The 25,022-nt window shown below is 39.6% G+C and overlaps 1 protein-coding gene across 2 annotated transcripts in view; it reads right to left on the bottom strand.

The window, feature by feature from the left end:
* LOC120447737 (bifunctional heparan sulfate N-deacetylase/N-sulfotransferase) overlaps nucleotides 1–25,022 on the bottom strand; it is a 56,339-nt gene that overhangs the window by 28,351 nt on the left and 2,966 nt on the right. For both annotated transcript variants that reach the window (XM_039629280.1, XM_039629281.1), the window contains exon 2: nucleotides 18,042–18,088. The gene's annotated coding sequence lies outside the window, so the exon portion shown is untranslated. The remainder of the gene's footprint in view (nucleotides 1–18,041; nucleotides 18,089–25,022) is intronic.

The following is a 25,022-nucleotide window of genomic DNA, read 5'->3' as shown; positions in this document are numbered from 1 at the left end:
AATGGCCCCACACGAACATACATACATATATAGCTATGTATATATAAAGCAATTCCCAACTTACATATTTGGTGGGGTGCAGTGTTCAGTTTAATTGGAAATGGCTGCCGGCTGTCAACGAAAAATAAAGACAACATACTTCGGGGCGCTTTATGGCCCAGCGAAATGAGTCAATAATGAGTTTTCGATGGCCAACAATGTTTGTCATGATGTTGTGTCCTCGATAAACATACTCGAACATGTGTTCCCCGATAACTCAATAGATAAATTCCTATTTATGTGCGTTTTCGAGGGTGGTTAACTAGAAAATTCAAGCTGTAGCTTTAATGATTCGAAGTATTGAAAAAAGTATATAAAAATCTATTAAATATACTATATTCTATATTATGCGGAGCTATTGCAATTGGATCACTTTAACTGCGCTAAAAATTCAAACAAATCTTTTCTTGCGCAGAAGTTGCAGCAGCGAAAGTCAAACCCTTTCACTTGAAAATACTTTTCAATTTCTACGCTCAACTTCGAACTTCATTTCACTTCATAAGCAAACCGCTTGCCCTCTATCTCGGCAAACACTTAAAGCAATTTATAGACTGGAGTCTTGCAAAAAGGAGTCGCAAAAGGAATTACAGAGGAAACCGAGGGTTGCAACAGCCAGGCAGCATTCTTTTGCCCTTGTTTTCCTCCGCATGTTACAAATTTATCATTAAAATGTCAAAACTTAAATTGATTCAAAAAGTTTAGGAGCTGCAGCAGCAGCAGTGACAATGCTGCCACGCCCCCATCCTGCGCCCACGCCCCCGTGACCCCGCATTTCATTGCAGCAGTAGCAGCAGCAGTAGTAGCAGCAAAACTCAAGCAGAAGCTAAAAGAAAAAGTTGGGGCTGTTGTCGGGAAAGCTTTTGCTCGGGGTTTTTCCTACTGCTTTTCTTCTTCTGATGATGCCGCATACTTTAAGGCGCTCTGGCACAAAAACTTTCTGCGCGTTCTTCGTTAGGCAAACTTGTTTAATTTCCTCTTCAATTGCCCGAGAAACCAAGCGAAACAAACCAAAAGTTGTCCTGCCCCCGAGTCTATCTGTGTCTTTCACTTTTCCTTTTTTTCTGTTCTCAGTTTCTAAAGATAAGCCATACAAAGCACGAAGAAATAAACCAACGAAACTAGGTCCAAGTTTTATTTGATAAATTAAATATACATAAATATTTCATATATATTTTTCTCTCTGCTGTTAAGTAATTCAATAATTCAAACTGATTTTGAGTATTTCATTCCATTACGGAGCTGCTGTCACTTCCTAATATCCAGATAATCGCACATGTTTCACACAGTTTATCCGAATTAGCAGTGTGAGTTCTTAAAAGTGTTTTATGTTTACTTTGAATTCATTATGCGAAGGGGAGAAAACGATTTCAAGTTTTCACACCTTTTCCATGGGATCTCTTTTCCCCGCTCGAAGAACGGTTTTAAAAACTATTTATTTTACGATACATTTTGTTTACACTCCTCGAGGTGGAGCGGCGATGCGAGGCTCCCTCAGCACATTTTTCCCCCAAATTGCAGTGAGGCGTGTGGCAAGCAGCGGTAGCATCAACATTCGGTAGCACAATGAAGGGCACCCCCGAGATGCCACCACCCCACGGAAAAACCCCCTACCCGTTGTAGTTGGCCCTTTTGGCTGCCTTTTGTGCTGGCCATTTATCAGTCAGCGAATGGCGAATGTTTGTTGTGGCTTTGTTTTCCCCACCCCCACACCCAACTTCTGTAGTATTTTCTTTATTTTCCCAGCTCTTGTTAGTTTTTCGCGCATTCATGGCTGGCAACCATCCCCCGTTAAAACCGCCTGTCAATGCCCAACATATTGATAATCGTTTTCAATTTCTGCTCGGTAATAACACAAAAACAAAACAAAAAAAACCAAATCAATTGTCTTTAGTAAATTGAATGCAGGCTACAAAAAGTGTGTAAAAAAAAGGAAAACAAACAGACATGCGATGGAAAAAAGAAGTCTGGACAAATGACTTTGGCTTTAACCAAACTGACAAGACAAGACCTCAAGTCTGAATACTCATACTCCGGTTTCTGTTGCTGTCTGGTTATTATTTTGACTGATGAATGTGACTTTAGCCTTTTCTATTACACGACGCCATGCCTGATTGCCTTTCCCATATAGATTTCTCCCCTTTTTTTTTTTCCACGCCAGATGCGTGGGCATAGAGTTTACAACTCCCCCACAACTAGCCGAAAAATAAATGGGAATGTTTTGTGTATATACCTATAAACAAATTTGTAACTTAATGAGTTTTTCACACATTAGCGCCTTTCGATCTGTTATGTGTGTGTGCCTTTGCATTGGAATTTCCATCGTCTAATGTTCTTTCAATGTTCTGTGTGAGTCTCTTCATTATTAATGTTGCTATAAATCAGTTAGGCAAGACAATTAAATTGACACATTCTGTATATTTGAGGTTTGTTCTTAGATTTCTGGTTTTTGTTTAAGCTAACAGATTAATAGCCTGACTGGGAGTGATTTGAGGCATATAGAGTCACTTTCTAATTTAGTACATAAATTTAAATGAAAATTCCATTTACTTCCAGACATATATTTAATTGCAAATACCAAGGAAAAGTGTGCATTGGATGCAAATAATCGATTATTGTACTCCTCACTCGGTTTGCAAAAGCAATAAAATGCTATTTTAAAGGAAATAAATTGATTTTTATAGGTGGCCAATCAATTTTCCATCGGCTTACTGTAATATTTGCTTTCAATTTCATAATTAAAACCGCACTCGAGAACACTCTTATTTACGCATAAAAATCACAATTTATCTCTGCTGAAGTTGTGCTTCAGCTAAAATTGAATAAAGTAGTAGTGGATTTTCCTGGATTTTCCCACAGTTCTCAGATTAATTTGCTCCTTCGTTCGTAACATAATTTCCTTTATTCCCACAGTTCTCACTTGGCGAATGTCAAGTGTCACCGAAGTGTCTCCTAAGTGTTTCTGTTCTTCCCAGCATTTTACCCTCCCACTTCTCTCCTTAATTGTGTAGCTTGCTGGTTTTCCTTTTTTTTCTGTCAATTATCCATGTACATTTGCCTAATGGTTTTTATATTTGTTTTTCTTTCACTTTTAACCTCGAGCTTTTCTCTTTCGCTCTTCATCTGCAGGCCGACAATTTCCATTTGCGAACTGAAAACTCTCAAGTGGGGATAGAAAATCATAAAACATTCATTTATTTTCCACACATATGTGTGCATATCTCGAATTGGCTAATTAGCAAGACATTAAAATGCACTTTATATCAAGAAGTTTGGTTTTAAGAGAGCATTTACTCGAATTAATCGAAGTTATATATCCCAAAGCAAGAAGAGCCCTGTTTTTCAAGGAGACACTTGCCATTCGTTTAGTTGTAGATTTACTGTGCTGATTTTGGGCCAAAAGGGGGAAGGGAGTGGGCCAAAAGCAGGTGGCCTGTCAGACTGACTGACCTAGTTTTGTCTAAAAATACCCAGCCACCAATAAAATGCCAGTCCAAAGTGTTTGAATTTATTCTACATCACTTTGATTTTTATTTCAATTCGCCAAGCAGACGGGGGAGTTTCAGGCAGAGCCGCTGTGCAAGGGGGTTGCATCTCAATCCAAGGGGGATTTCAAGTGCTCAGCACTTGAGGCTGTGGCTCTGCTGAGCAATTTGCACAATTGAAAAACTGTCTGCCCTGCGCTCGAGTCTTCCACTAATGAGGGTTCTGAGTGGAAAATCGCAGGGGGAAAACGAGATTTTCTATTTTGGTCGCTGCCTGAAGTCTTGATATGTGTATTGCATATAAATTATTCCCACATCATTTCGTTGAAATAACTCGCGATATCGTACATATCTTTTTCTTTGCCGATGTGGACCTAATTAGAAGGAACTTTTAAATAGCTAACTGCATCTTGCATAGAAATGTGGTACTAAAATTGGCATTGCTTAGGGCTCTTTTACAACTTTATTTATAAAGCTGTGACAATTTATATAAAAATTAGGAAACAAGTAAATTTCACACAAATTAAGAAGTTTAATTTGAAAAGAAACGGAGTTGGATATTATTTAAATTGCAGCTATATATTTTAAAGTTTACTCATTTTATTGATTAAACATTTGTAGAGAAATTTAAAATGTTGTGGTACATTTCTTTAGAAGTAGTTTAAAGCTAATAGCTCATAGTGGAAAAAAAACATTGTGAATAAATTATAAAGCATGATTTCGCAGTCATTCCTGCCATTTTCCAAATAACCTAATCACTGGCTTTTGGGTCAGAACTGAATTTCGCTGAATTTTAAAAGAAACTTTCGCAGAGGCAGTTGTACAATGGTAGTAGCCACCAATAACACGTCAAAACCAGTTACACGCCAGTTCCATTGCACAAAGAACCGAAGCGAAAAGCCGAGGGAAAACAGGGAAACAACAAGGAAAGCCAACACCAACGCAGCCCCATCGCTTATGACTTGCACTACCAATTGTACCCCTTGTACGCCTTCCCAGCCAACAAGCCAATGGAAACAGGCTCGCTGCTGCCGCTGTCTGCAATTTGAGGCTTTACTGTCACTCAGTGTGGCTCAGACCAAAAGCCAAAATGCGTGGGCCGCCTCTCAGCTCCGTCGAAACCCACGCCGAGATCTTAGCCAAATTGTTGGTTGCACTTGCAACATTTTGGGGGGATTTATCGGGAGGGCGAGGTGTCTCACAGGCCACAGAATGGATGTCTGGATGTCTGCGGTCGAACTGGCATGTGGAAGCAAGAGTTCAGTTCGGTTTGGTTCGGTTGCGGCTTCTCTGGCGAGCAGAGTGTTCAGGTCCAGTCCAAGAGCCCAAGAATCACTTGCAGACTTTGACAATAATCCCGTGACTCAATGGTTCCACAAGAGGGAAATGAATCGTCGACGATTCCCCGAATCGGGGCAATAGGCGAGCAGAGTGAACCGGAGTCCAGCCACGTGGGTGTCTATTAAAAGAAAACGAATTGCTGCCCCAATTTGTGCGCCGCTGGAGATTTGAGTCAACAAAGTCAAGCTCAATTCAGAGTTCTCTTATTCTTCTATCATCTATAAATATTGTGGCACTGGGCACTGAGAAAAAAGTGTAGCCTTTTACAAGCATAGCATAAACAGAATATATACAATATATTTTATTACTTAAAAATGACTCTAATATGATTTTCAATCATTATTCTGCCACAATCTGAACAAATCTCCAAGCTAAGACTTAAATTTTTGCAGTGCCTATTCCTGTTTATTTATTTATTTTCATAATTATTTACATATTTACGGCTGAGTGTGCAATCAATTGGAACGCGATAAGCGGCGGATGGAAGCAAATGAAGCATTAGAAGTGATTTCAATGCCACCGGAATGTAGGGTGTATACGTAGCTCGGGAAAGACCTTGAGCTATGTCAACAGCACCAAGTTAATTCAATTAATCGCCCAGCGCCTATTGCACTGACAGAAAACACTATACATATATACCCCTATGGATGAAGAAATAAAATGCGGTGACGTTCGTAAAACTTAATCAGTTAATGGCCATTCGAGATAATTGCAGTATCAATTTTGTGGGGGAAGGAAAAAGCAAATGAGGTTCTCTTTAATGAAGTCATTAATGTTAAGGTAATCGACGGCTCATCGCCATTCGCTGGCCTAATAGTTTTCAGGCCTTTAAGCTTTAGTATTGGCATTAAATGTACCCCCTGGTCAGCAATATTGTCCTTGGTCCAAAAGCGACCCATGCAAATATAAGCCCAATTTTGGCCATTATGCTAGCACACACAATGCCCCGCTCTCGACCACTTTTCTCATCAATTTATTATGCTATTTGTGTGCGCTAAAATTAGTTAATGAACCCGGCCTCAATGTAATAATGGAAAGCCGTACTCGCCACCACCTCCTACACTATAAACTGGGGAATCGGTGAAACAGCGACTGGCGTTGTGATTGAACGTACCCTGAAAATGGATATATGCCCCGTGCCACACAGCCATGTGGCTCATGGACTCGTCCTCATCCTCGCTGTTGTTGCCGCCTTGTTGTTGCTTGTATAAATTAATTCCCCAGGTTAACTGCAGAGTAACGTTTTATAATTAAGCCAGCTGCATAATTATGAGCAGCAAACACACACACACACCCAACACTCAGCCGTGTGCATTGCAGGCAGGCAGGCTGAGAGGCCCTCATATATATATTATATATATATATGTTATATATATGTTATATATCCATATAACCAAATCAATCTTCACAGAAGTAGTAAATTAGAAGCTAGCTGGAGATTCCTGACGAACGTATATTAACATATATGCTTTGAATGAATATCATTGTGCTATAAACTTCCTTTTCTTCGAGTGCATGCATGGGTGTTACATATTTATAGAAAACCCATATCGGCTGAGAACTGAGATACACGCAATTGGCGACATTTAAGCACGCAACGTTAACCCCTCGCTGACCGGCGCCACCCAGCGAACACACTTATTATCATAATGAACATCAACGCAGTGAGGACGAGTCTGGATTGAGCGGGGTATCCAGGACACGGTTAAGTGGTTTGCCGCATAATCGACGGGGAGGACTACGGAGGTCTCGGAGTTCTGGAGGCGAAACGGATCGAGGCGTCTGGCGGAGAGAAATGTTCATTAATATACAAAAGCTCGGGTCATCCGCAAAGTGTCCGTCACACGATGGCCAATGGGGATATGCCGTGAAGAGTTCCTGTGAGGATGGAGGTCCTGGCGAGGAGGTCCTGTGTCCCGCCTGTCCGCCTCCCAATCATGGCCGTTCTCCTTTGTGGCGGCCCATCAAAAAGCTTTATCACTCGGAACCACCCCGCTTTTCCACTTTTCCATCCATTCTCCCCGTTAGCGAGTTATTGCCACGGCCTTTTTGGCCCTGCCTCATGTAAAGGCAATAAATAATGGCCCAGTTTATGTGAGGAGTATGTATCGTCTATGGCGCGGAGCGTCATAAAAATATTTTATCCATTAGACATAGTCTCGCATTGTGGGGTCTGAGTTGTGGCTTCAGTTTGCCTAATGGCCATTAATAATTGTTGAATTAATGTCATCTGTGGAATTGGATCACAGTTCAATTAAATGCATTTCGCTTGGGCCAAGTGGCGTATACTTGATGCCAATTCTAAGGCCACCTAATTTGGTCTATATTATTTTCTAATAAATTTGACCAGCATCTGCAGTTACTCCTAAGCCATTGCTTATGGCAACGCAATTTATCTCTCCATCAACATAAACAACTCTTTGGGGTATACAAACTCAACTGTTTGTGCTACTTTTGCACTGCCTTTCCTGCTGTCGAATCAAAAATAGACTAGGCAAATATACAGCTTGGAAAAATTGCATCAAATAAATATTATTCAAAGGCACGACCCGTACATCATCATCGCTGGGAATTTCGGCATTTGGAAGTGTAATTTTTCATTTCTAGCTTGACACGAGAACCAACTGAAAACCAGGGCGAGTGCAGTTCAATGACATAATTTGTCGCAGCGCATCAATAGAGTGGACAGGGACCTGAGATGCGGAATGGCGAATACCGAATGTGGCATGGAAACTGAGGCGTGGGGCATGGGGAATGGGGCAGCAGTGGGTTCGCAAAACAATGTGGCACCGGGGCAACGTCAACATTGTCCAAACGTCAACGATGTTGTCGTCATCGTGGAATCATCATCGTCATAATCATAATCATCGTCGTCGTCGTCATTGTTTCGCTTGAACTTTATTGTTTTGATTTATGCGCGTGCACAACGAGAAAAGGCGAAAGGGAAATAGAACTTAGCACCGCAAGAAAATATTGGTATCAAATCGAGCGCCCATTAAGGCCACTTTAAAATTAAGTTTACAAGCCGCCAATCAGTATACAATCAGCTATACAAATCATATGATGCATTTAATTAAAATCAAAAATGTAAGTATAGGTATCTACTATTTTCTTTTAGATGGCTAAAGGCTTAGCCGCAGCTTTTAGGCCAACAATTTTTCGCGAGTGCCAAAAGGTCAGAGCGAAAGGGAGCAGTGCATGGTAAGCGAAAACTTTGCGGGTTTCAAACTGTCGTACACTGTCGTTCGTTGGACCCCATTACCTACCTCCCCCAATGCCCCAATACCAATTCCATTCCCCCCACCCCCTTCTTTTGCTCGCCTGCACTGGACACGTCGCGTTGTTTATTCCACCAACGCCAAACAATCGCGAACCCAGTCGTCCGGCCCCGTTGTTTTTGTTGCCGTCGCCAAAGGCGGAAGGGGGCGGCATTGAGGGGGAGCGAAAGAAGGGGAAGCAGTACGTTGGGAAAATGCTCGGTGCAAATGAAAATGATGTTGTTCAGCTGCCAGTGGCATCCAGGCATCAGCGAGAGCCATCACCATTCCTGGGCCCGTTGCCCGATTATGTTAATGTGCCCAGAGATTTCTGCCATTATGATGTTGTTCACTAGACGACCACTCTGCATATTTGACGGGGACCGCAGCAGTGACTCAGAGAACCCGTGGGGCAACCGTCACCGTCATCGTCATTGCAACGTTTTCCCGCTTTTCACTCTTTGGGCGAAAAGTTTTTCCCTCCCTCCCCGCAACGTCACTCAGTCTTTCGCACAGGCTCTAAACAATTTCAAGACTCGCTTGTTATTTTAGCCATCGGCTGTAGTTGCTCGAAAGTAGGGTTAAGAATATGCCATGCAAAAGTACTTGGCTAAATATTTGAGAAGCGCGGAGAAAGGCTAAAAAAAGAGGTATCATTTATGCTTGAGATGAGCAGAGTTTTCTTTAAGAAAAACTCGTATTCCAAAGAAAACACAGAAAATGTAATTTAACAAAGAGTATGAAACTTAAAACATTGCAACTAACATATCATCAAATAAATCCTTTTAACTTCAAGTTCATCGAAAAAAAACCGATTATTTTTTTATCAAAAAATCGAAGAAAAAAAATTGTTGTAAAAAATCGCATATTTTCAATCTTCCTTTTCGTCATAACCTGGCCAAAAATGGCCGCACAGCTTAAATAAAGACAATTTTGTGCTGCTAGTAAACATAGCTAACTATGTCTATCCCCACTTTTTCGATATTTGAAAAAAAAAATTTTTACAAATTTTCGCATTTTCGATAAGGGGTACCATCATCAAAATTTGCGAAAAAGGTCAAAAAATTAGCATTTCAATGTATGTACATGGATCGATAGGGAATTTTGTTACGAATTCAACGAGGTATGGCATTCCAAATTTGGACAACTATTTTTAGTGCTATAGAAAAAAAAACGATTTTTTTTATCAAAAATTCGAAGAAAAAAAATTGTTTTAAAAATCGCATATTTTCAATCTTCCTTTTCGTCATAACCTGGCCAAAAATGGCCGCACAGCTTAAATAAAGACAGTTTTGTGCTTCTAGTAAACATAGGTAACTATGTCTATCCCCACTTTTTCGATATTTGAAAAAAAAAATGTTGACAAATTTTCGCATTTTCGATACCATCATCAAAATTTGCGAAAAATGGCAACAATTTAGCATTTCAATGTACAATATATGTACATGGATCGATAGGGAATTTTGTTACGAATTCAACGAAGTATGGCATTCCACATTTGGACAACTATTTTTACTGCTAAAAAAACGGATTATTTTTTATCAAAAAAACGAATGAAAATATTTTTTGTAAAAAATCGGATATTTTCAATAGGCGTTTTCAGCATAACTTTGCCATAAATGGTTGTTCTCCCAAGTTTTCTAAAATATTTAATTTATGTTCTCATTATTGTTTTCTAAACAACTAACTCATATGCATAACGAAATTTGTTTGTACAGTTTTATCAGCGAAAATAAATTAAACTGAATTATGGTTGATTTAATGTGTTTTTGTCTATTTTTGCGACCCACAAACGATGGCTTCATTACAGTTCAACAATTAGAATGCAACACAAAAAATATATTAAAGCAAAAATTAATTTACATTGATAGTTTACTCTGGTCGTGCAGTTTTCATGCAGCACAGTAATAATAAATAATATCATCTAATGCCTGAGAAATCGGCCCCCATAATTAAGCAGGCATACAATATTTGCAAAAGCAACAAACTTGCGGGCAACAGCTGCATTATACTACTATATATATGTACATATATAATATTTTATACAAACCACCCACAGCGTTACATTCTATACAATTCTCGTTTTTCTCCCAAGGGGCAGCCGTGAATGCAATATTGAAACGCATTTTTCTCCGCTTCTCGTTGCCTTTTTTGTCATCAAAATCGTGAAAAATTGTTGCAAACTTTGACAGGGCAAAAATTATGATAGCTGTTTTGCTGAGGGAATTGGGGGGTGTTTTTCTGCGCGGCTCGTAATAATTTTCTGTCATAAATAAATCGTTGAGCATTTTTGTTGCTGCCAACAAATAAAAAATAACCCCATTTGTTATTGAATTTAAGCTTTAGACGGGGAAATGTATATTCAAAGTGATAAGCAGCCTGTGGAAGAGGCCAAATGTACATTTCCCTAGAAAACCCATATTTTACAATGTTCATCAGGTATGACACAAAACTCGCTTGCTTGGCATTTATTTTGTTAAATGATAACGAGGGTGCTAACGAGATTTCAACAAATTAAATTAAAAAACAAAAAAACATTTTACTCCCGCTGTTGAGCAAATTATAAATGACACGCCGCTGCAGATTTTATATGAAAAAAATCAAATAAACATACAAAAGGAATGTTTTTATTTTCTTTGTATTTTACGAGCTGTCGAATGAGCTGACAACACTCAGGTTGAACAAAATTATCGCTGCAGCTGACACATTTTTATTACTTAATAAAGCAGAAGCGCGAAAGAAACGAGAAGTTCAACTTTGTGTGGGAGTAAATTTGTGTGACGTGTTATGAGAACTGCTTTATACGAGTATATATATACAAGTAATATATATAAATATTAATGTATACACAAAGTTGGAGCAGAGATAAGACCCAATAACTTACTGCCCAGACAGTTTAGACACCTACCCGACAAACAAACTTTAAATTTCAGCCCAACGAAAGTGTTATTTGCAAGAGAAGGAATGGGAATCGAAACTTTTTCCTAAACTCCCACTGGCAAAAGTTAATCGAAGCCGGAGAACTTCCAACAAATTGACCGGAAAATGTTTGCGAATTGCCAACGGAACTGAGTTCCCCAACTTGCCTCAGATTTCGGGTAGCAAACCAGCCAAAGGCTCTCGATACCAAACATACACGATGGTCAGAAAATTAAACGGGCAACCAAAGCTAAGTAAACAAGGCAAAAATTTCATTTTAAAACTGGGAAACACAACAAACTTTTTTTTAAACTCATCTTAATATATCATACACATTTGAAAAAAATGCTTTCCTATTTGATCATCTCTATTTTATAACGAAAGCTTATACCAAAACCGAGCCAAATTATATTTACTTTTTGTCAAGTACGGAAAAGTTTTGGCTTTGGCAAACTTTTATGGGGTGGAACAGATTTTCTAATGAAATTTATTAAATTGTATTTGTGGCAGCCAGTAGAAAGTTATATGCGCCAATTTGGGTCAATGAAAGTAGCTACCGCTTCGAAATCAATTGCATTTTGATAAAGTTCTGTTCCTTGCAATTTTCCCTGCATAAAAACACGCCTTTCTGCGCGCTGCAAGTGTCACTTTGCAGTTTGACACTTTTCGTGAAGCTGTCGTGGAAAATGAGTGGAAAAGGCAAAGCCAATCGCAATCCCAAATAGCAATAAAATGTTCAATAAATGGAAACAAAGTCAAGCCGAATTGACATTCGCTGCCGTTGTCAAACTTAGAGAAACTTGGCTAACACAAAGATTTTTCAATGGGTGTGCGCTTGGGGTTGGTTAGCCACTTTTCAGCAATTTGGTTGTTTGTGTTCGACATGGCCAAAATGGAGCCAAGCTGAGGGGAGCTGGCAGCGTCCAGGGGGAGCAAGGGGCCACACAAAATGGGTATAAAAATAGTAGAACAAGTTGAATATGCTAACCACAACAGACGGCCGCCAACTATTTTCAGGATGCCAAAAAGCCAACAGCCAACAGCCAACATACAGCATTCAACATCCAACAGGAACAACACGAAGTCGACCTGCATGTTGATATCGCGCCGCCTGTAAAAACAATGCCAAAGGCCATGTGTAAATATGCTATGCAAAGTTTTTTCTTCGCTTTTCCCGCATTCCCGCCTTTCGGCCCGCTTTTCTAGCTTTTTATGTGCTCCTATTGCTCGGGGATGGACGTCAGATTTTCGCATAAATGTCGATGCACAGTGGAGCAATGTAATTGCGGGAGAACGATGGCAAAATTAAGTTCTTCGAGTGGAAAAGTTTTCTTGCAAATGAAAAGTAAATTTGACTTTGCCGTTGCAAAGTTGCTATTTGTATGATGGCTGTGGGAAGAAAATGTTGTTGGCTTTTATTACTGTTTTATTGACAGATATTTATATAAATTCTTTGTGATTGTTTTAAATGAGCTTTAAAATGGTTCTTAGCACGCTAGGAAAGTTGCTCATACTATTTTTAATTGAGTTTTAAAAGGAGTTTTTCTCATTTCGCCTTGCTCATTATAAGTGGAAACCTTCATTCACATCCTTGGCATTATTTTACTAATATTTCTAGATTTTTTGTTCTTCCCTAATGCTGGCCAACACAACAGCAACAAGAAAGCCAGCTCTAGTTATTCAGCATTTTTTGTATTTTCGTTGAGGTTGCTGCTTGTCGCTTCGTATGCACATTTAGCAATGTTAGGCAGTCAACCAAAAACAGATTTTTTTGTCACAACAAACGCCACAGGCCACAACATAGCTGAAAACAACAGCGGCGACGACAGCAGCGAAATGCTGAAGGAAAAAAATAAAAGTAGAGAAGGAAAGAAATCAACTAGCAACATGCAACAAAAGCCGCGTTTCGTTGCTGTCGTTTGGGCCATGTCAGTGACCGAGAAATTCCTGGCATGAAAGTTGCAAAAATCCTAGGCAACACACAGCGCAGGCAGCAACTGCACAAGAAACAAAAACAAAAATAACAAAAAATTCAACAAGAAAATAAAAGGCAGCGACGACGGCGGTGGTTTTTATTGCCAGTGGCAGGATAATAGCAAGCAACAATGGCCGTGGGAAGCCATTGCAGCTGCATCCTTGTTGTCACTTCTAACATGGCTCTCTCATTGGTGTCCTTAAAGTCCTGACTCCCTGCCATTTCATTCCCCGATAGTCTTCCGAACTTCATTTTGTTGTCGTCAACACTCGCTGGGGACCTCTTCGCACACAGAAGAAATATCAGGACAATTTGTCCGTAATTGGGTGTTTAAAAGTGACGTTGGAATTTGTAGAGGTGCCATAAAAAAGTTAATTAATAAAATCTAGTCAAATTTGAATTTATTTTTTCAATATTACGTTATAAAAGGTAAAAGCCAAATTAAAATAATCACAAATATTATATACTTTTCTCACTGTGCTGCCCTTAGCAGCTTGATTGTTGTTATCTGCTGCTTTGTTTTATTTGAACATCCATTTTTTATGCCATTACCAATGATTTTTTTTATTGAAGTCCTTCGTTTTGTGATTTGCTAAATTGAATTTCCAACTCAATTTGCCGACCCAACAACTTCATCTGCACTGACTAATTAGTCTGGCGCTGAAAAGTATACTATGACAAAAAGTAAAACCCCAAGGAGCAGCCATCTCCAACACAATCTTAATTAGTCTGGGCCGAAATTGATGGGGATACACATAAGGAGGCGGCTGGCCGAAATGCAATAATATTTCGTAAACAGAAGCATTGGCCAGGCTGAGAGCCATGCATAAAATGAATATCAATTAGGCCAAATGGGAATGGAAGGCAAGCTTCGATTTCGGAGATAAAACACAAGTATGTGTGTACAGCTGCTCTGAGTGTTCCAGTATTTTGTTGATTAAAGCCTATTTGCTATGGCAGGCATCTCGAACAATATATCCCCACTATCTGCACTATCTTTCTCTGCAGATGAAAAAGGATTTTCCTTAATTTGGCAACATTTTGTATAGAAGGTGGTTGCCAAAATTGCACACAATAGGAAACCATATTTCGAGCTTATTTGTTTTAAGCCTCTTTAAGATTATACAAAAATGGAAATGCGTAGCAATCTACTTTTCTTTAAGTGCAGAGCTTTCGAATTTAGTTAGTGCAAAAAAATATATAAGACCCATTTTCTGTTGGCCAAATGTTGCCTTTTAGATACTCGTATTTCGCACCCGAAAATGGTATGAGGTGGCGATTTCTCATTTTGATTTGGTTGTCCGCTTTTTGTGCTCTTTTATTATCTACTGATTTGTATTTGTATCTGAATCCGGAATGTTTGAGTGTGTGTCTGTATCTTTGGGGCGTCTTTCATGCTCCGATAAATAAAATGAATTGAAAAAGCAAAAACCAACATACACAAGGAGGGACAGAAGAAGGACCTCCGTAGAAAAAAAAAAGGAAAAGAAAAGGAAACTCAGCTCAGGGATAACAGATTAGTTGGAGCTGACTAGCAGCGTCCTGCCTTCCCATGGAAATCAAAACATTTTGTTAAAAGGAAACACCCACACAGATGCCACAGCCCATTCACACAGATGCGAGCGCGTTTATCTGCGGAAACGGAGATACGTTCTACGTGCTCTAAACTGCCAACTCCGCTTCAATGGAAACTGTCTATCAGCGAATCCTTGTGGGCTGCCGTCTGTGCGTCTGTGTGTCTGTGAGTCAGTGAGCCTGTGTGTGTTAACGCATTTTGTTGCCAACTTATGTGTAATAAAATGTAATAAAATAAAACTCTCATATTAGAGATGTTGTGCCACTTTTTGTCGCTTTGCTGTCTCGACCCCATAAAAAGCACACCAAATGTCGGCTAGTTTTGTTGGTTGCTTTGAGCTGTCTGTGGTTGGTATTAGCCACGTTACACATACGCAGTGTTGCCTGGGCAGAGATCTTCGTGATGGTGGTAGTGATGGTAATCACCATAACAATCAGACTGAAGTGGGCACAATGACACATAACAAGGCTTATTAGGATCAGCGAGTTAATGGCACTGTTGATAAACATCAAGTGGACTTAACAGCAGATCCACCGCATGATTGATGATTCGATGATGCAATTATGCAGTGATTCGATTACGCCTTGTGAATTTAATAGTACCTAATAAAAATTGCAGCTACTAAAGATAAAAAAAATACTTTAAAAAATATTTTTAATGATAAATAAACCATTAAGACACTTTAAATTCCCGAATATTCCCAATTGGCCTACCGTAAACAGAGTAATTATTTCGGTAAAACAAATTAATTATTCCGCTTGTGACATTAAAGTCAACATAAAAATTAAATTCGTATCAAAAAACATTTAAGTGTCAGTTAAAATAAATCAAGCGACAGGCAACGCAATCTGTCAGTTATTGCCCCCCATAAATGCTAACAGAAAAAACTTTTCCCAAGCTTTTTATGGGACAATTTCAACTCATTAGGCAGCTGCTGCCAAAACCGAACCAAACGAAACCATTAATTACATTTGGCTGCCGGCGACAAATTGAATTAACTTGTGTCAAAGTGCAGCGTATTGATTTTCTAATTGCAGCCCAAAGACCACACCACAAAGGCATTACAAAACCATTAAAAAAAAAGAGACATCAAAAAGCGAAAAATGCATTTTCAACAAGCAGAAAATTAATAATTTGTAAATTAATTTTGCTCAAACAATCCAAGTGGTAAGATGAAAAACTGAGATGAACGCTGACCATTAACTTAATGAGGGTCATTGTGGGGCATGGGGCATGCGGCATGCGGAATGTTGGCTCTTAGCACCTTGCAACAGCTGATGACCACAAAGGACGCGCCGGATGATGATGTTGTTGTTTATACACTCGCCGCCCCTCGTTGCCACTCCCCCTCGCTTCTTAAGCCACCGCCCCCAGGATATTCCCGAGCAGCGGAAAGCAAACGGATCCAAAGCACTTTTTAATGTGCCAACTTCCGTTGTTGGCAAAAAGGAAAAGAGAGCCAGAGAAACGGAAGATGATGAGGATGAGGACGAGCACGACTTCTGCGGCGGAAACGGAAGCCAAACAAATATGGCCGACGCACGCTTGGGCGGACAAAAAAACAACAATAAAACTTTTTAATGCATTTTTAGATGCCTCAGTTGGGCCCTGCTCGTCTACACACTGGGTAAAGAGCAAAAATATATGTATTATGATTTATGATTAAATTAAGAATGATGAAGCTAAATGATGATTACGAAAAGTTCGGAATATAAATGTATGAATTGTGGATAAGCTAATCTCTTCTAAATGAATAAAACAATTTTGCAACTACAGCTTTATTAATAAATTACAAACAGAAGAACATATTTTTTTTTTGCTTGTCTGTAAACAAATATTTCACTACCATATAAACAGGCGCTTTCAAAACCTGGTTTCAGTGCAAAGTCAGCGTAATGAATATAAATGTATTCATCAGTCGAATTTCATTACGCAGCTTATCCCTTAATATTGCCGCATTAATTAAAAGTTTACGCAGATTAAATTTTCGCATCTTCTTTTGCCACCTCACCACTGTGCGACTTCCGAGGATTATTTCGTTGTGCTTTCTATCTTTTGTTGGGGGGTCAAATCATTATCCCCTGCTGGTGTCCTTACAAATTTTTGATTTGCCACTGAAATATTTGGGCCATACTTTATTTTCGTTACTGTGTTTTTTTTTTGGTTCATTCTATATTTAATACGTATATGTAATTTGCGCCAATTCATTTTTGCCGTTTTTAATGCTCTCTGGTTTTTTTTTCGGTTGGAGCCTGCGGTTAGCGAGGAGACCGTAAAAAGCCAGAAAGTTTTTGCCCTGACGTTGATGATGATGACAGCCGAAAGCGTGGAAAACAAAACGCTGATACAGAACGGGAAAGTTGGCCAAATGACAGAGAACAGTAAACAGGACATAACGACAATTTAAATGACATTTTTAGTTGGCATTTATGGTTGGGCGGCGAAGGATAATGGGTTCTCTTCGTATCCAACCAACTGTATCCTGTCCCCTGTGGTTTTCCCGACCGTTTCGTGTGTGTATGTGTGTATGGGTTTGGATAGTGACATGCGATATTTGATCAATAAACTTGCCAGGACAGCACAGGATACGCTGTGATGTGTGTATCCTGTTTTTTTGCACAGCTGCCCCGACGAGTTGCCGAACCAAGCGGGGAAATTTCACTCCACCGGTGGCTTATTTTTCCTTTTGACTCAAGCCGCATTCATTATGAAAAGCAAACAAGGTAGACGCCACTAGACGGCACATCAATCCGGCTCCTTTCCGTAGTCGAGCTAAAGCGTTTTCGCACGTTTTCCTTCGCCATCCATGGCATCAGATCAAAGGACCTCGTCCTCGGCCCATTCCCCATCCACATACCAGCTCGTCGTCGGTGGCACTCGAGGGGTTTCGCTCTGGCAAAACAAAAACCCTCGGGCCTGTCTCAAGCGTTATTTATTGTTAACGAAATAGCCGACGCCTACTTACCCCCAGCCCATGCTTACCCCCCTTATGCAGAAAATCTTTTAGAATTCAACCCCCAAAACGCCTTGAGGGCAGGTTAAAGTTAAAGGGTCTCTTTAGGAGACCCGCTCGGGGTTGCCAGACCTCGCAAAAAGGACACGGGCACGGACACGGACAAGGACAGAGGCCGAGCCATTATCATTATGCCGAGCTGTCTGGCAATTAATCAAATGCTAAATGCCAACAAAAAACGCATTTTGCGGCTTACAAGGCTGTCGACTTCTGGGGGTTAAAAGCAAATTACATTGAAAGCTTTCGTTTGCCTCAATAAGACGTACAGTGGAAAAAATATGTAAACAAATTAGCACGAAACATGCAACAAGTATGGTGTTCTTTTCAAGAAGATGATAGATGATGATAGATGATATATTTATTTGGAGTTTTATGGTCTGCATTTCTCACATTACTTATACGTAGGACTAAGCTTTATAAAGTTGGGAATTCAACTTACATGTTACGAAATTGCTTCTGGAATCGACAGCTTCAATCTGTAACGAACTAAATAAAATGTAAATAAGTTAATACCAAATAATATTGAACTGCGTTTATACATTTTTTATGAAGATTGTGCTATCCATAATCTTAAGAATATTATATTGTTTAAAATGTTCCTGTATAAAGTCATTTAAAGTTCATCCATCGCTAATGTAATTAAACTGACCGCTTTTGTTACATTTTCCCAGCGAATCTCCGCAAGCTGGTTGTGTGTGTGTTGTCTCGTTATTGTTTCAATTGTTTCTGGACCGCCTGTCCTGATGACAACACAACTAAATTAACACATACAGGAGCAGCCATGGAATCACTACTGTCCTTGTCCTGCTCAACTTTTCTCAATTGTGCCCCCCAGCAGCGAAACCCCCATCAGTTTCGCACTCTCGTGTTGGTTTCTCTCGAACACACAAAGCCAATTGACAGTATGGATGCTCTGGGGCGGATTCATGGGGACTTTTCAGTGGGTTGGAGCAGAAGGAGCGAAAGGAGCGGCAGCAGGAGCCAATTGAAAGCAGGCAGCACGAAAGGATTACAATCTATCAGCTCTGTTCCCGTTCTCCGTTTTGCACTCATGAAGCGTCCGAATTTTTGAACTTGTCAAGGATTCAAAGTTCGAACGCTTTTGGACCATGGTCCATATAGGTTGCTCTCTATCGCCTTCTCACTCACTCTGTGTCAGTGCCCATCTATACCTCCCCCTCTAGCCTTGTTCAACTGCAGTTCAGCTCTTGTCGCATTGCAGTTTTGCCAGGGTTCAAGAGCTTTGTGTGTGTTAAAACGCTTTTTATTGTTGTAAATTTTCGGGTGCAAGGTTTGTTTGGGCCTCTATTGTTCAGCAGTCCAACTTGGCTAAGTCAGATCAAAAATCTCAAAAAAAAAAATTGTGTCGCATCCATTATTGATGGCACATGTTTTTTGACTATGTCTATTGCCAATTCTATTGGTAGTTGAGTCCATTACAATTAGTAAAGAAACGCGTTCGCCTTAGAGAAGTTGACCTGTAGTTGCTTTTGGCTTTTCGATGATTGCTATAGATTTTCGCTCCTGCCATTTGCATGGGCCAACACTGTGGCTGTGTGCGTGAGTATCGGTCGTATCTGCATCTGTGTCTGTGTCTGTATCTGTGTGTGTGTGGCTGTCAGGCAACTCTATTACACTTAAAACGAGTCAATGCGTTTTAAAAAGGAACGAACCAATTGAACCAGCAGCCATATATAGGAGCGGGTCAACAAGGGATCTCTGCTAGGATGTGTGTGTGTATGTGGGTGTAGAAGCCTTTGATTGTGTTGATTGTGTGGGAAAGAGAGAGGGAGAGGGGCGAAAGGACGAAGCTGCACCTTGGGGAATTTGTAATTGAGGCACGTGTATGGCTAAATGATTGTGATCTTTTGGGCATTTCAAATATGCAATTAACGAACAGTAATGAGTACACATAGCAGGGCAAACGAAAAGGCATTGCACAATGGAAAGATACAACTTTGACAGCAAAAGCAGGTCTAAGTGCATTTCGAAGTTGAGTGGTATTCGTATAAAAGAGAATTCAATTTAATTAGTATCACTAGTAAGTAATTACAGCAGCTGTTTATATTCAAATATTTGTATTTGTATTGCAAATAACTTTTTTTTAAAACTATCTGTAACTTATTAAAAGCCATTTTCATCAAATCGATTCATGGATTCATTTGCAACAGCGACCAAATCCAAATTTCCAATCACTTTGATTGAACTACGAAATATCAACTTTACAACTAACGCAAATTGCCATGGATAAATCTGTCCCGACAATCCGGCAGATAAACTAATATCTCTTTCTGTCCATATCCGGTACGAGCTTTCCAGTCAATTGATGATCAACCAAACCGGCGTACCATTTTACAAATTGACTTTATGCCATCCATTTCGGTTGCCTTACTGCCGCCGCCACCCACCCAAAACTCAAAATCTCACTCCCTGGTAAATCTAATCCATGTTCCCTATTTATACTACTACTACTACTGCTCCAAAACTCGATTTTCCCATCCCGACCCATCAATGCACACAAAAACGGCAGCTTAGAGCAAAGTTTTAGCAACTAAAAACGGAGTCACATAAATGAACATGGCTGCGGACACAAAAGCGGCGAATATAAAACGGGGGTATAACTATACATATAGTATATATAGGGAGAGGATATACATAGTGGGTGGTTTTGGGTGGCGGACGTGGACGTGTCACGCACACTTTATTCTTTATCCTTTATCGTGGCAGCGTCGTGGCTTTTGGAAACGTTTCATTTTCCGTTCAGTCAAAGGTATACAAAACAAAAAACTTTCCAACTGGACGGGACGGGACGTTGACGACAGCTAAATGCGCGAAAATGTTGGATCGTAACACCTCGCGCCGCCCCCCTGGAAAATGCAAAAAACGCCAACTTTTCCCACACTTCAAACACAGCAATGTTGCAGGAAACACGTGAACGTGAACATGAACTTAAAATGTAATTTGTTTTAAGCTGTAATTTGATTTTTTTTTGTGATCTGTTGTTGACTCTTTTTTCATTTCTCATTGCTACATTTTATTGTTAGACAAACCGTGTTGGCTAAACTTTACACTAATTTGTCAAAAGCTTTAAAAATAAATTAACAAATTATGCATGTTAGACTCCATGCTGGTCATGTAAATGATGTCCTTTGGCATTCTGCCTCGTAAAATGCATTTTTAAGTGATACGAGGAATTTGGGTTTGTATATGTATATAAAACCATGAATGATCAAAATGAGTGGCTTAGTTTAAATGGGGAGCTAAACGATTATGAATGAGCGTAATTACTTACTCAAGAAATCCGACAGAAAACGAAAGGATCTACTCAAGTGCAACCAAGTTCTGACCAGAGTTTTATTCAGTTTTAAAACTCACTGATTCAATGTTTTTTTTGTATAAAACACTCATAACTATACAACTTGGCCCCATTTTTTGAGTGGCACTCACTCAATTCAACTCAATTCGATTCGAGTGCATTCATTTAACAGTGAGTTGTGAATGATGCCATGCAGATGTTTAGTATATATACTATATGTATATTACGTACGTATATTACGCTTAAGCGCCGGAACAAAGCAATCAGCAGAAAGCCATGCGTGCGTGTGTGCCGCACAAGAAGAACGCATAAACATAAACCATAAAAATATGCAAAAATAAGGAAAATAAGGGAAACAATAAATGGACATGAAAGAAGCAGAGCCCGCAGCATTCAAATGCGGTAAGCGGTATAAGCCTCGGATGCCACGCCCCTATAAACAAAAAACGCCAGACTTTACAGCTTGCGTTGTCATATTTGTTGCCTACAAGTTTGTACATTGCACAGAAAAAATAATTACATACAAATAAATAAAAACATATTTACTTCTCACAATTACATATTATTCTAACAGAGGAACTAATGTATCATATTAAAAATTACAACTTGATTTTTGATAAATATTTTGAGCTCAAACAGAATGCTTAATAAATCCAAAATGGGATTTCAATTGATTTAAAGACGATATTCTTACCACCCCACATTTTCTGTGTACTCTAAACTGCGGGCCGCTAATCCCAATTTCTTGGTTTTTTATTTTATTCCGCTTTTCCTGGTTTAACGCGGTGTACAAATTGTTGCTTAACAACAACACAAAGGCACATGCACATCATACTTTGCGGAGAGGAAAAAAAGGGCGCCGCCAAACAAAAACGGAAAAGCGCAGGGCGCGAGAAAAGCCTTCGAGTTTGAAAAATGTGTGCGAAAAATGGCCAAAAGCAGCCGCATTGTGTGGCCAGCTGCGTTGCGAGTGTGTGTGTGCCAGTGTGTGTTAGTGGAATTCAGAGCGTGTGTTGGCCAAATAACGACAACAACTAAAGCAACAAAAGCAGTCAGCGAACTGCAATCGTACAACCTATATATAAAAAAAGAGAGAAATACTAGTAGCACACAGCTGGTAAAGCCGTCGAAATGTTGCAAAACATTTGCAACGCTTAAAATTTTCAAAATACAAACACTGAGAACCACTGAAATGGAGATAAAGGGCTGGGGAAAGCGGACTGGCAAATGTGGAATAGCTGGTGCAAAGCGCTTCCTAATGGAGAACAATAAGTAAAGGGGACTTGCAACCGAAAACTTCACCACCAGCTGCCCCAAGTACTAGAAAACCTCACTGACATGCCCATTTACTGCACAAAATAGGATTACAAAAAAAGAAACAAGAAATGATAGCTTAAAAGCAGCTTACACTGCGCTGCAGCGAATGAGGCAGCTTGAGTTGCACGGAAAACCTATTAGTTCATAAAGAAAAAACTGAGATGCATTAGGAATATGAATAAATAGAAGGTGGTTTGAAAAGATACGGTTGGTTTTAAATGGCAATAAAAGCCACTAAATAAAAGAAAGTTCGTCAATTAAATTGTCAAACATTACATACAAAACTTACTTCAACTTACCCCAATTATTACATTTTAAGCGAAGCAGCCCTAAATAAATTTTATTATCAAAACGATCAAAATTCAAGTAGTACAAATCTCGCAGGTTGCCCAATTACCAAAAATTCTGTGGAAATTCGAGACCAAAAGCAATCCATAAATTGAAATGGCCAAGCTCTTCGCTGGCTTTTATTCGTAATCCTGCCACCAACAGTGGCAGCTGCAGCGGTGTTGCATGCACGGTTTCCAATAACAACAAACACGAGGCATTATTAGCATAGTCATTAACACAGTTGGACCCAGCAAGCCAAAAGCGAATCCCGGACAAATCTCGCAGAACAGAACCTGCTAATTAGCAGGGGCCACAAAAAGAAAATAGAGGGAAAAATAACACGAGTTCGATGTGAAATCAATCCAAATGCGGGCTTAGATACATATGTACATATGTACATATATACGACAGATATGTACCCGAATAATAAGCGTATGTATATATAATCCTTTCGTATATTAGTCTGAGTATCGGGTACCCTGGCAACGCAGATGCAAATTCTGTTAGCAAACGAACCCTCCTCTCGACCTTTTTCAGGCGGCTTATTTGGCATTTTGCTTTCGTCCCGCCGGCAAATCATAATCATCAGGCATAAGAGAAAAAAAAAACAAACAAAAGCAGCTAAACAAGGACTCCCACAGACTCCCATGCAGCAAATCATTTATTAAGAAGGCCCTTCATCTTCATCTGAGCCATGCTGCTCCTACAATCCTCCAATCCTTCATAGATTCCCACTTGGCCCCCCTTTTTCTAGGGGCTAGCTGTGCTTTGGGGGCTCTATGATTGTCAGCGGGCACGGAATAATGGCTAAGCCGAATGCACCGAGCATCCATCTGAATCTCAATCTGAATCTGAATCTGACTCTGAATCTGAATGCTGGGCGAGCATGAAAGAAATATGAACGGGTGCCTCTTGAATGGCTGGGCTGGCTGGAGTGGCTGGAGTGGAAGACGAAGGAAACTGGGACACTCAATGCATCATCATTCTAAGCCGCATCAAACGAGATTTGTCAGACGGGCGTAAGCAGCAGAAAGGCGTGAGCTGAAATTTAGACATAATAGATTGCCGTGAAGAATGGGACAGATTAAGTCCTAGATCGGCTTTGCTCGGGAGTGGGATCCAGTCCCAGGCGTGGGATTAAATAGAAAACTGGTTCGAAACATGCACTTACAGTTCTCTATCACATCATGTTTACTTCGAAGACTATAAAAATATCTAAATTCTTGGTAGCAAGAGGGAACACTATTTGCAAATAAGCAGAATTCGTGAAACGTCAATTAAATGCATTGCGAGCAAAGGCACTTTGTGTAAATAACTTTTGATGTATGTTTCTTTTAGATTAATTTCTTGTCTAAGCTAAGTTAAATTTTTGTGGTTTATATTTGTAAACTGAGTCATGAATTTGAAAATAGAATAAACAAAACAAAATCTTTTCAAGATGATTCCAAATAAGCAAACAAAGTGTTTTCTACAGAGAACATTTGAAGATTATTAAAGTTTCCTGTTCGCCAAGAACGTTGAGTCGTCAATTCAACAACACAAAAAGCCAGACAAATTCCTCACTCGAGTTTAATTAACTAAAATTATTGATAATAATCTTTCGGTCGAGAAGAAGTGGCCATAAAAGCAGTTCCTCCGGTTTCACACACAAAAACCAACTAATCACCAATGTCTAATTATAAACGTATTCTATCAGAGAGTCACTCGAAGCACTCCAGTTGCAGGCCAGGAATTCCGAATTGGACAACTGGCAAATGCCAAAATCGAGCAAAAAGCTTGAGGGATGGCCCGATGGATGGAAAGCACCTACTGATAAAAAGTGGCAGGACGAAGTTGCAGCAAGCACACAATATGTTGCCAGCTGTACAATGGGCCACTTAAACGACAACAATAAAAAATTATTAAAATGCCAAAGGCAGCCGAGGCAGAGGCAGTAGCAAAGGATTCAGCTAAGGACTCAGTCCGGCACTTCATAAATCTAGCAAAGGCATATGAAATACGAGTATCCTGTGCTGAGAGCAGAGCCAATCAAGTTGCATACAACCAGGGGCATGCAGCACAGGAGAACACCGTGGGAAATAAGTGATATTCATCGGTTAGTTTGAAAAAAGCAACCTTTGGGGAACACAAAAGGTGCTTACATTAAACAATTATATTTAGGGTCACATTTGATTAAAGAAAGAATAATATTGTAATGTAGTAATATAATGTTTATGATTTATTATTTATAAATATAAATTATATTATTAGGAAAATGTTGATTTGTTTCGTAGTTTTATCTAAATATTAAAATGATATTATATTTCTCAGTGCACAAAATAACGCAGGCAACCTTGTTACTACTTTTTCTGCATGTCCTGACCACCCAGGACATATAGACCCGGCAGAAACACAAACTCATACACATTTGCCTTGTGATTTATTAACAAGCTATCGTTTATCATTTGGGCAACAAAG

The sequence above is a fragment of the Drosophila santomea genome, chromosome 3L (assembly GCF_016746245.2).
Source record: "Drosophila santomea strain STO CAGO 1482 chromosome 3L, Prin_Dsan_1.1, whole genome shotgun sequence".
Classification (NCBI taxonomy): Eukaryota; Metazoa; Arthropoda; class Insecta; order Diptera; family Drosophilidae; genus Drosophila; species Drosophila santomea.
The sequence above is the reverse complement of the archived record's forward strand: the minus strand, read 5'-3'. Positions and strand labels throughout refer to the sequence as shown.